We start from the raw sequence: 13,573 nt of genomic DNA, 5'->3' as shown, positions 1-13,573 counted from the left end.
CTACCTGGGAAATATGATGGAAATCCGAAGACCTTGGGGTTTTTCCTGACCCAAGTGTGGAACCACATGCAGGACTGGGGGGAAGACTACATATCAGATGCCGCCCGAGTGAGATGTGTCACGAACTCCTTAGAGGGATTAGCAGCTGAATGGATGGTGGTCCTCCACAATAATAACTTCCCCTTACTGAGAAATTACAACCAGTTCATGGGGGCCCTTAGGAGGCGGTTTGAAGACCACTTAGCTGAACGAAAGGCGAGACTCAGGATGAAGGGCATCCAGCAGGGCTGGAGACCTGTGGCAGAGTATATCCAAGAGTTTTGCGAGCTGGCACCCTATATGACAGGGTGGTCAGAAATGGCTCTGTTGGAGAGCTTCAAAGATGGGCTGAATGAAGAGATATACTGAGATTGTAGAAGTATGGGGGTCCCCGAAGACTTGCAGAGTTGGTACATAGTAGCTGAGGATGTGGAGATCGAATTGGCCCAAAGCCGACTCCGAGGAGGGCGTACAGGGGACCAGTCATCTTCCTTCCACCATAAAGGAGCACCAAAGATGGCTGTGGGGAGAGCAGAATTCAAACCCAAATCAAAGCCCTTCACCTGTTTCAAATGTGGGAAGGAAGGATACCGGGCTGCCGAATGCTTCTCCAAACCAGTGCCAAAAGCTGCCGGCTCCAGGCCCAAGAAGGGCGACAAAATACCCGCCAAGACTCGCGGCACTGCCCTGAAAGGAGAAGTCATTGAGTTCACTCCCTGAAGCCAGGGTGAGCTGGGAACTCTGACCAACGGCGATGACAGCGAGACAGACTCTGATTCCGACACCGACGATCGGGTGAGTCACACGGAAGACCCCCTGCTCATCCCCGTAGAAATAAGGGTGCCATCCACAGGGACCCATGCCCAAATGTTAGCCCTGTTAGACTCGGGGTGCACCAGGTGCATAATTAGCCCCAAGGTGGTGGAGGAAATGGGACTGAGACTAAAAAGACCCATTGCATTCTGTCAGTTAGACGGATCGATTGCAGGAGGGGGCCCAGCCAGTTTTATGACTGAACCCCTTGAATTGCAGTTGGGAGATCATGTAGAGAATCTCAGATTTATTGTGGCCCCTGGCATGGAGAGGCCCCTCATACTTGGACTGCCCTGGCTTCGTAAATGGAACCCACGGGTAAATTGGAAGACGGGGGTCCTGCGCATCCGCACTGCAAAACCAAATCCAGAGAAGGAAAGCTCACCCCTGAAGGATGATATAAAACCGGAAAGAGCGGAAGTAGCAATAGACCATATTGAGGGGCAGGAGAAGATTCCAAAGGAGTATTGGGATCTCCGTGAAGTTTTTAGCGAAAAGGCCTCAGACGCACTGCCTCCCCACCGGGCTACCGACTGCACCATTGAAATACTCCCCGGGGTGAAGCTTCCCAAACCAAAAATCTACCCCATGACCCCTTGAGAATTAGGGGAATTGTGAAATTTTATTGACAAAAATCTAGAACGGGGATTCATCGAACGAGCCAAGCTTAAGGTGGCGGCGCCAGTGATGTTCCGCGAAAAGAAAGATGGCTCCTTCCGCTTGGTGGTCGATTATAGAAATATCAACGCCATTTGCGTGGAAAATGTTTACCCCCTCCCACTCACGAAGGACATGTTAGCCCACTTAGGGAAGGGAAAAGTCTTCACCAAACTCGATTTAAGAGAGGCATACTACCGAGTGAGAATTAAAGAGGGGGATGAATGGAAAACAGCATTTAATTGCCCACTGGGATGTTTCCAGTTCAGAGTGCTCCCTTTTGGCTTACAGGGAGCCCCTGCTGTATTCATGCAATTGATCAACGAAGTATTGCATGAAAACCTGTATAAGGGGGTGCTGGTCTACTTGGATGACATTCTTATCTACTCTGAGAACATGGCCGACCGTGTGAAATTGGTGCGAACTGTCCTGAAAAAACTCAAGGCTGCTGAACTATATGCCAAACTTTCTAAATGTGAGTTCCACCAAGACTATATTTTCCCTTTTTCAAATATTATCCACCAAACAATATTTTACTCCTCTTCAATTACTGTTTTTATCAGTACATTAAGTATAATAGATTCCAACCAGTCTTTCCTTTGAGATTCTTGTTTCCACTCCTTATTGCATTAGATCATTTCTGTCCCCCATTTCTGCTTAGTCACTCCACTTCTCTACATCCTTCCAGCTCCTTCTTCTTTATCCTATGTCCTTTTTATTATTATTATTATTTTTCCTTTAGTTCACTCTGTCCACTCTTTCTTCTTTTTATAGTTTATAAATCCCCAATTGTCCACAGATCCGTCTATAAGATTCTTTCCAGAATACCCCCTCCTCAATCCACCAGGTCTGTCAAATCCACCAATTGAAATAAACTGGAAAAGAAAAGAAACTTTTAAAACTTTAGTTCCACAATTTGTAATTTTGATTTTCCTCACGATCAAATTGTAGTCCCTTTTATCCTCCTTTCTCCACAGTGAGTTCAAGTCCAAATGTTACTTTGTATCTTCTCTGATTACTCCTTCCGCTGCTTGTTATTTTGTTGCCTCCGTTCGATCATCTCAAACTAAGCACTCTCTTTCCTAATCGCCACTCTCTTTGCTCTCTGCGTCTCTCTCACTCGCGATTTCCTTTATTAGTGTTCTCACTTTCTCGAATCCAAATCCTTTGTGACCACCAATGCTGATAACACTCTTTGCTTCCTCACTATGCAGCCGCCATCACTATTGATCTGCCCTGAAGACAGATTTTTTCCTGCCGGATTTAAGAGGTCCAGCTTTTATTCTCCTGGGTGCTAGCATCTCACCTGGATCTCAAAGCCTTCCCCTTTAGTTTTCCAAACCCTCTGGGTCTGGAAATGCCCTTAAAGGGCTCCTTTCCAGGAATTAATTGAGTTTTCGGGAGCTATAACTCGCACCCTCACCCACTCTGCTCAGACGTCACCGCTGGAAGTCGTCAAATGTAGCAGTATTTAATAAGAGGATGAGTTCGGGCATTTTGTTTATGATGCTTCTTGTGTTTATTAGTTTGCATTTGAGGTCAGTAGTGGTTGGTATTGAGGAAGTAAGGATCATGCGTACCTAGTTTTGGGTGATGGATGGATGTTTGGGGGATGGAGGGTTGGATGTTGGGGGGTTGATTGTGGGTCTTATTTTTTATGCAATCAGCATGGTAGTCAATGTATAGATTTGTGTTGCCTTGGTCTTAGCATCTTTTGAGTTCTGCATGGAGTTCACAGGAGCAGATCCATTGTAGTAAGGATAGGTCAGGCCATGATTAAAGTTTGCTGTGGTTGTGGTTGGATCTGGCAATTGAATTGATAGTGTAAATGAACTTTTGTTTGATGGCCTCATTTTTACAGATGACTCTACAGAATCATGGGCAAAAATGAGACCATTAAAGGAAAGTTCATTTACACTATCAATTCAATTGCCAGATCCAACCATAGCCACAGCAAACTTTGATCATGGCCTGACCTATCCTTACTACAATGGATCTGCTATCTGTCAGTAAGACAGAACAAGGAAGTAAGTTGTGAAATGTGTGCAGAAAAGTATAAAAAGAATGTCTTAGGATGAATTCAGTGCCACTGGCCGTAGCTATTCCTTGCTGGACTTAGCTATTGTCTCTGGACCCCATTACAATGGTTTAATAATAAGTTTTGTTGTGAAATTGCATTGCTATGATGATTGTTCATGTTCCAAATTGCTCATGAAATAAATCTCTGAATCTTAAAATAAGAATTATTTATTCTTACTGCGCCGAGGTGGCGCAGTGGTTAGAGTGCAGTACTGCAGCTACTTCAGCTGACTGCTAGTTCAGCAGATCAGCAGATCAAATCTCACGAGCTCAAGGTTGACTCAGCCTTCCATCCTTCTGAGGTGGGTAAGATGAGGACCCAGATCGTTAGGAGGCAATATGCTATTTAGTATACTGTCTTTGTTGTAAGCCGCCCAGAGTCCTCGGAGAGTGGGCAGCATAGAAATATGACTAATTTAATTTAATTTAATTAATTTAATTTAATTTAATTTAATTTAATTTAATTTAATTTAATTTAATTTAATTTAATTTAATTTAATTTAATTTAATTTAATTTAATTTAATTTAATTTAATTTAATTTAATTTAATTTAATTTAATTTAATTTAATTTAATTTAATTTAATTTAATTTAAATGCCGCCCCTCTCTGAAGACTCAGGGGGGCTCACAATATATTTAAAAAATCATTATAAAAAGACATTGAAAAATTAAAAACATTAAAAACATTAAAAACTCATTCACACCATTCATGGCCGGATCTCACCAGATCACAAGAGCGAGATTAATGGCCCCAGGCCTGCCGGAAAAGCCAGGTCTTCACTGCTTTTCAGAAGGCCAATAGGGTGGGGATGGTCCGGACCTCAGGAGGTAACTGGTTCCAGAGAGCTGGGGCAGCCACAGAGAAGGCCATCCCCCTTGGGCCCGCTGATGGGACCCAGAGGAGACCAACTCTGTGGGATTTTACCGGTCATTGGGAGCTATGCGGCATTAATTATTAATTAATTATTAAGAAATAAAATAAATAAATATTGTATTACTGTTTCCTGTTTCTTTTATTGGAATATTTTTATGACATACTGTATAGCAATGTCATTCTTTTTTCCTTTTATATTGACCCATATGGATTCTAGGATCCATATGGATCCTTTGTTTTGTGGATTTCTGTAGAGATGTAGTAATCTTTTATATACAATGCAATGCCACCTCCTCTTTTGTTAGGTCCGTTTCTTTTGAATAGTTTGTATCCTTCCATTAGTACATTCCAGTCATGAGTTTCATCCCACCACTTTTCAGTGATGGCAACTACATCATATCTACTTCATGTACTAGTACTTCATGTTTGTTCCATAAATTTTGAGCATTTGTGTATGGGCATTTAAGATATTTGTGCATCTTGGGTATACTTCTTATATTTTTGGGTATATTTGTTATATCTCCTATTTTGTAAATGGATTTTCCATCCTTTCCAACACTCTCTACTTCATTATGTTTTTCCTCTTCTTCTTCTTCTTCTTCTTCTTCTTCTTCTTCTTCTTCTTCTTCTTCTTCTTCTTCTTCTTCTTCTTCTTCTTCTTCTTCTTCTTCTTCTTCTTTCTCTTTATTCCCTATCTCCTTATATGATTGGTTACAGTATCTAGTGTTTTTTGCTTGGAATTAGGTTTTATAGGTCATGAAGATTGGCCCTCCTCCCCACTCAATTTTAGTTTAAAGCCCTTCTGACAAGAAGAGCCAGTCGTTTTCCGAATATATTCTTTCTAGTTCTTGTGAGGTTCATTCCATCCCTTGCCAGTAGCCCTTCATCTAGGTAATGCAGACCATGGTCTAGGAAACCAAAGTTCTCCTGACAACACCAATTTTTAAGCCAGTGATTTGTTTCTAAACTCCCTTGCTCCCTCATTAGATATTGGCTTTTGTTGGAAGTATAAATGAAAACACCACCGGTGCTCCTAATTCTTTAATTTTCTTTCCTAGCTGTTCGTGATCTTGTTATTGTTTTTAGATTCATTGTTATGTCATTGGTCCACACAGGTAGAAGAAGAAAGGGGTAGTAAGCCCGTGGGGTTGATTATTTTAGTAAGGTTCTCAGTAACATCTTTGATTTTTGCACCAGGGAAATAACATACTTCCCTAGATTGACTGTTTGGTCTATAAACTGTAGTTTCTGTTCCCCAAAGAATTGAATTTTCTATCACCAATATTCGCCTTTTTTTCCCTAGGGAAGTCTGAGATACTATTCTTCTTGTCACAGGAATGCTGGGTTGAGAGGGGATGATCTTCCCTTTACTGGATGTGTGCAGGTAGTGATCAGCTGTCCGATCTCTGTTCTGTTGTGGGTGCTTCAGTTTGATTTTCTGATTGGAGCAGGAGGCTGATTGGAGGCTGACTTGGCAGCCCAAGTTGCTCCTTCTAATCCCGCTATTGGCTAGACAGTTGGAATGCACCTTTTTTAAACTTCTGGTTCTATGATTTATGAGGCAGTCCATACTAGAAGACAAGACTGAATATTAACTTTATCTTTATTATAAGGTTACATTAACAGAATTTTGCAAGTTTGAAGAAACTGTTATTGGTCTCACTTTACAGTCTTGAAAACTAAGGGGAAGATGAGATGCTTTCTCCACCCTCCTCTGCAGGTTCAAATGTCATTCATTCAATCATTGTCTTGGCTGTAGCTGTTTCATCCTGTCTCCCAAGGCCATTCCCATTATGCAAGGCTACTTCTGGTCATGTTTCGATTATTAGCATTTAGAAGTGACAGAGATCTGAGCTTGGATAAATAGTTCCCTTTCTTCTCTGAAGAAATCTCTAAATGCTGAAACTATTTTAAAACAATGTGTAAACACAGTGGCAGAAAGCAGTGCAATTGTTAAGAGACTTCCATATAATTAATCCTTAAAATTGTGCTGGAAAAATTAAACACTGCAATTACTTTTGATAGCTGAAAACATGCATTTAGGTTCCTCCTGGTTTCACTACTACCAAGTGCTTATTAAAGAAGACAAAGAAAGCTGTAATGCTAATTGGTGCCATGGCTGTTTTTACAGCCTCAAAAGGCTTTGAAGTTTAGCCCAAAAAAGAATAAAATGCTGATAGAGTAATAAAAAAAAAAATAGGAACCATACTAATTTTAGCCAAAATCATTTCACATTGTGGAGAAATGCTGGACTAAATATAAAACAAGTATTAAGGAGAGAATATCCTCCATTCAATACAAAGTGCATCCTGATGATCTCATTCTTCTTTTTTTTTTGCAATGTTGGTATTAAATTGTCTCCACCACAGCAGTTCTAAATTTCACACAATAGTGGACTTTAATGTTTATTTTTCCTTGATTTATTGCAAACTCATACTATTTAATTATGCTAAAAAATAAATTATATCCTTCCTTCCTTCCTTCCTTCCTTCCTTCCTTCCTTCCTTCCTTCCTTCCTTCCTTCCTTCCTTTCTTCCTTCCTTCCCAGGGACCCATGGAATAACAGAGTCATTATAATTTGTTTCAGGAGCACTGAAACACACTGGTTGTTTCACAAGTGTTCTTCTCTGACAATTGTCACAATTACTTTTCCTGCCCCAAGTCTTCTTTTCACAGCTGTTTCGCTTGTTCCCATTCCAGAGCAGCTGCCAGCTCCTTTCCCCTGTGGTCTACTTTGATTAGGAACAAAACAGTTTGCCCCTCTTCCTGCATCAAAGGCTATCCTCCTGTCCTGGGGCAGCACCATCTCCAATGCCAGGAATCTGGCTGTCCCAGAAGTTGACTGACAGGCAAGTCAAGTCAAGGAGCAACAGGTCCAGCTTTCTGCAGAAGCTGACTATTTTTATTTTCAATTTATATACCGCCCCTCTCCCTAAGGACTCAGGGCGGTGCACAGCCAGAATTAAGAACATGAAATACAATGTGTTTCATGTTCATACATGTGGACTTGAGTGGAAATTTTCAGACTTCCTGTACCAGGAACCCACACCTACCACCATTCCAGGGTAGGTTGAAACTGCTCCTCTCCTTATATCTCATAGAATCATAGAATAATAGGGTTGGAAGAAGCCTTGGAGGTCTTCAAGTCCAACCCCCTGCTAAACCAAGAGCTCCTACACCATTCTGGACAAACAGTTGTCCAATCTCTTTTTAAAAACAAGTGAGAGGGTACCCACAACTTCTGGAGGGAAGCTGTTCTACTGATTAATTGTTCTCACTATTAGGAAATTTCTCCTTAGTTCTAGATTGCTTCTCTCCTTGCTTAGCTTCCATCCATTGCTTCTTGTCTTGCCTTCTGGTGCTTTGGAAAATAGGTTGACCCCCTCTTCTCTGTGGCAGGCTCTGAAATATTGGAAGACTGCTATTCCCTAATCTTTCTCTTCCAGGGGTATAAGACATACCCAATTTCTCCTTGCCTAATGACCTTGCCTAATGGCTAATTGTATATGAGAACTGAAAAGTACAACCTTATTTGTCTCCTTCCTTTCCCAGTCCCCTGTGCTACATGCTGACCTATCAACCTGTCATGTGGGGGGGCAGCATTGGTTGAGACAGGACACTCTTTCCTTCAGCCCAGCCTGCCCTCTGCATTCAGGAAGTCAGCAGTCATGCTTGAAAAACATGCCCAGCCTGCTTGCTTAGGTACCACTCACTGCAGGAGAGATCTTGTCCTGTGTGCCAGAAGGGGATGATATGGCCAACTGAAGTGGGAAGAAAGTCATCCACACAGTTGTCCATGTGCCACATGCAGAATCTGGTATTAAAGGAGAGGAAGTTTGTCCTTAAAGGGACCTCCCCTCTTCTTTTCTTGGTTGCTCCCACTTTGGGCAAGCCACTGGAATGTGGGGAGCACCCACTTCAGCCCAGGGCAGCCGAGAGATGCTGGTCAACTCCTTCCTCAGCAGATCCAGCTCCAAGCTGAGGCCAAGTAGCCTCTGGCATAGGGAGCACCATATATGAGGGGGTGCTGTTACATAAAGACCCAGCTCTCTAGAAAAACTTTGATGCTGGGAAACATGGAAGGAAAAGAGAACAACCAGCAATCAGGTGGAGAAGCTCTTTTATGGAGGGGGGGGGAGTCACCCATGAGAGAACTTGAAAGAAGAGGTTAGAGATAGGTCATCACAGAAAAAAGCTATCTATGCTGCCAAAAACAACTTGATGGCCATTACCATTTACCATTACCATTAAAAAAACTCAAAGCAGTAATGGTGCATTCTGTGAGCCAACACAGGGATTAAATATAATTTCACTGTGTAAATAGAGTAAAAATGTTCATGAAAAGGAAACAAAAATGTCCAAGCAGGCTGAAAATGGCATAAAATCTCAAAGAAAGAAATTCCTAAATTTCAAAACTGGAAGAGGAGCCTAACCAGGGGTGGCACCAGAATGCCTCCAGCACGGCTTGGCCCTGAGCTCAATTTAGCCTCTGCTAAAGGGCCGACCGGAAAGGGTGCAAAGAACCAGGATGGTTATAGGAGAGGGAGGGTCTCACCTGGCTGCCTGGTGTGTGTGTGTGTGTGTGTGTGTCTAACTCATTTCTGCTACCATATGCACAGACACCCACCCCCCACCCCACTTTTCAGGATCACCCTATTCCTTATCTACATGGCTGCTTTCTCTTTTCTTCCCCCACCTTTGCAGGCTCTTGAAGAGACAAGAGAGGTGACCTTTTGCTAGGAGTCTTGAGAAATTGGATGGAGGCAGTGGAGAATTAAATTGGACGTATGGGGTAAGGAAATTGTGGGAAGCAGCCAGCTCCTGCCTCTTTGCTGTCAGTGGGAAAGGAAGGGTGGTGTGAGAGGGGAAGGGAAGATGGCTGCTGCTGTCATTAGCAAAGAGGCCATTCAGACTCAATTAGCGAGGCTGGTAGGGAACGACCGCTGTCATCACCACTAGCAATTTGCTACACAGCAGCTGCTAAATATCAGAGCCCTGAGAAGAAATTGGGGGTGGTGTGAAGGTTGTAGTACCTATTAGGTGTGATGTCTGTTGGAAGTCCTTGTATCCCTCCAGGAAATTTCCTACAAAGAAAAAACACTCCTCTGTGTGTGAGAAGACTGATTCCACCCTGAAGAAAATTGGCAGCTGATCTTTGAAAGGAAAACTGGAGAGGGCTTCCTGCATTGTAAGGAAGGTGCTGGCAGAATTCTGCCTGGGAACCAGGGTTCTTTTATTCTGGTTTGTTGGTTAGCCAACCCAAAGGTGCCTTTTCAGGAGGTAACTGGACTTTCTTGTTTTTTCTTTGAAGATGTTTCGCTTCTCATCCAAGAAGCTTCTTCAGCTCTGACAGGATACTGGGGAATGGAAGAGCTGAAGAAACTTCTTGGATGAGAAGCGAAACATCTTCAAAGAAAAAACAAGAAAGTCTAGTTGCCTCCTGAAAAAGCACCTTTGGAACAACCATGACCTGGATGTCTGAGAATCTCTACAGACTTGGTTAGCCAGTGTATCATCAGCTGCATGACTTGTAACAATTGAGGGTATTCCAAGTGGTTGGATTGGACTGTTCGCCAGATTGCCAGCCCACCTCACCTGTGTGGGGAGCAGAGGCTAGTTGAAGGAAAGTGATAGGACTAAGGGAACAAGATGTAAGTCTGTTGTCATGAAGAGAGGCTCCAGAAAGGTCTGGAGAAGGGTACCAGGGATATAATGGTGCTGGTGTGCAGAGGAAGATGTGAGGGGAAGCACCACTCTGGTGGATGACTCATGGAAAATGATAAGAGAAATCTGATACTGGTCACTACTTCTAGCCCAGGTGCCTCAATCCAGTTTTGTGTGCCCGGAATTCCAATGGCTTTGGTCTCAAAGATTTGTGGCTAAATGTCAAGTCCATTTTAAGACCATGTTTCTCCATGATCTGCTCACAAGTGAGCACACATGAATCTTGTATGTATTACTGAATCTGGGCAGGAGAGAGCAGTGATTCTGCCCTCTTAAAAAATTGCCCTCCTGGTTTGGGGTCTGGCATCAGTCATATCAACATGGCAGTCAAGAAGAGTAATGATAAACATCACAATCAGGTTGAAGGTGAAGCAGAGCCCTTGCTGGAGTATGTGTGCCTTTATGCAAAGTAGAATTGGACAGACAAGTTAGAATTTCTGCTTGTTTGACTCATAGACCCCTTCAGGGCCTTCTGCTTGCCCATCTGAAGCAGGGATGTGTTATGTCCTTATAAGGACATCCGCCCGGATTGGCTGCGAGCCATCGGGCGGGAGATTTGAATCCCTGTCAAGGGGCGGTGCGTCTGCCGGGAGCGAATATAAGGAGAGCCCCAGCAGCGCGCCAGCAGTCTTGTCTTGTTACTTTTGTAGCTAATAAAGTTACTTAATGTATCGAGCTGGTCACGTCTTCATTTCCTGCGCCTGATCTAACACTGGCGACGAAGGACTAGAGAGGAGAACCTGAACAAGACTCGTGGCACGATCGCCACCCAGCTGAAGACCCGAAACCACAGCGACCCTCAGAATGGCAACTCCGCAAGCTCCGATTGCCGCACTGAACCCATTCGACCCATCCCGAGAGAAGTGGAGGTCGTACATGGTCCGATTTCGGCAGTTCCTGCGAGGCAATGGCTACCAGAACCTCGATGATGAGCGGAAAAGAGCCCTCTTCCTGGCTCACTGCGGATCGGACGTTTTGGAGATGGCGATTGACCTCGTGGCACCCAGGGACATTGAGGAGATGTCCTGGAATGACCTGCAAGAAGCCCTGCAGGAGCATTACGCACCCACAGGCACCCCAATCGCAAACAGGTTCACCTTCCAGCAGAGAAACCAGCGGGAAGGTGAATCCATCAAAGAATTTGTGGCAGCGCTTCGCCAGATCGCTGCCAACTGCGAGTTCGATAATGTGGACAACGCCATCCGAGACCGCGTTGTTTTTGGAATGAGAGATGTGGGTCTGCAAAAGAAGTTCCTCAGCCGGAAGTGGATACCACTCAAAGACGTCCTCGACGAAGCAACAGCGGCTGAAACATCCGAGAAGGCAGCCGCCGCGATGGTAAAAGCTAGAGGGATCCATAAGATCCACAAGTCGGCTCTGACCTCATCAGACGACTCAACAACGCAATCCGAGTCTGATGAGGAAAGGGCCGTCCACAAGGTTTCCCGTCCCCCCAGGCGGGAAAACCCACAGCAGGGCGACCGGGGAGAACGATGCGGCAGCTGCAAAGGCGACCACCCCAGGGCAACCTGCAGATGGAGGGACGTGACCTGCCGCCGATGCCTGAAGAGGGGGCACATCGCCGAGGCCTGCAGAGCAGCAGACCCAGCCCCGGAACCGCCCAGACCACGATTCCGCGAGAATCGCAAAGATAACCAGAGGACATCCAAACGGTCCTCGAACCAGTCCCGGCGCGGGGAGGACGACTATCCCCGCAGCAGAACGGTGCACCAGACAACCATCGCTCACACAAGTGATGAGGGGACCACCAAGTTCCACGTGACGCTGATGGCGGAAGGGTCACCGTGCAAGATGGAGGTAGACTCCGGGTCCGCCTACTCCATCATGGACTGGCAGCACCTACAGCAGCTGAAACCATCCTGCAAGAAGACCCAGCTGAAAACCCCTAAGTCGAGGCTTGTGGACTTCAACGGAAATCCCATCGGAATCCTGGGCAGAACCACCATCCACATCAAATACAAGGACTTTAACGGAGAGCTGCCCATAACCATCATGGAGAACAGCCGACCGAACCTGTTGGGAGTGGAGTGGTTTAAGCCGCTGGGGCTTTCCATTGAGGGAATCCACGAAATCCATAGGGACGAACTCGACACCATCCTCGAAGAGTTCAAAGAAGTCTTCGATGGTAAGCTGGGGAAATTTGTGGGGAGGCCAATTTCCTTCAATCTGGACAAGGGAATCACCCCAATCAGGCTCAAGCCCCGCCGAGTTCCGTTTGCCCTGCGGCCTAAAGTAGACGAGCAGCTGGATAAGCTGATCGCCCAGGGCGTCCTGGAACCGATCGATCATGCCTCATGGGAGACCCCCATTGTGACCCCACTGAAGCATGATGGGTCTGTGCACATCTGCGCCGACTACCGTTGTACCATCAACAAGGCGTTGGCACAGAGTGCATACCCAGTCCCAGTGGTGCAACACCTGCTGCATTCTTAGGCTTAGGGCCGGGGTACTTACTTAGGGCCGGGGTACATGGCTTAGGGCCGGGGTACTTACGAGACCACCTTCTGCCGCCAATAGTCTCCCACCGGCCAGTACGCTCCCACAGAGTGGGCCTCCTCAGGGTGCCGTCCGCCAGACAATGTCGGCTGGCGACCCCCAGGGGGAGAGCCTTCTCTGTGGCGGCGCCCGCCCTCTGGAACAACCTCCCCCCAGAGCTACGTACAATAACAGACCTCCGGATTTTTCGTCGGGCCCTAAAAACCCATTTATTTCAACTAGCTGGGCTGGCTTGAGTCAAATTTTAAACGGATTTTAAATTGGAATGTTTTAATTACGGCCAAAATTATTTAATTATTTTAAACAGATTTTAGATTTTGTATGTTTTGTATGTATGTCTGGTTTTTACTTTGGCTGTTCACCGCCCTGAGTCCTACATTGGAGAAGGACGGTATAGAAATTTAAACAAATAAATAAATAAATTCCCTGGGATCTGGCTCAATTTTCACGAAACTGGACCTGGCCCAGGCTTACCAGCAACTGCCAGTGGATGAAAAAACGGCGGAGGCACAAACAATTGTCACGCACAGGGGGGCATTCAAATGTAACCGCCTCCAATTTGGAGTCAGCGCTGCCCCAGGCATTTTCCAATCTATGATGGAACGCCTTCTCCAAGGCGTTCCAGGGGTGGTTCCTTACTTCGACGATGTGCTCGTCTCAGGTGACTCGAGAGCTCAACTCCTTGAACGGCTCAGGCTTGTCCTGCAGCGGTTCAAGGCCAAGGGCTTGAGAGTCAGGCGGAACAAGTGCACCATAGGAGTACAGGAAGTCGAGTTCCTGGGCTATCTCATTGATAGCACTGGCATCCACCCCACCAAATCAAAAGTGGAAGCAATCCATGAAGCTCCAAGCCCAAAAAACAAAACGGAG

Source organism: Pantherophis guttatus, chromosome 10, assembly GCF_059756535.1.
Source record: "Pantherophis guttatus breed Tessera chromosome 10, ASM5975653v1, whole genome shotgun sequence".
In the NCBI taxonomy this organism is placed as follows: Eukaryota; Metazoa; Chordata; class Lepidosauria; order Squamata; family Colubridae; genus Pantherophis; species Pantherophis guttatus.
The sequence above is the reverse complement of the archived record's forward strand: the minus strand, read 5'-3'. Positions refer to the sequence as shown.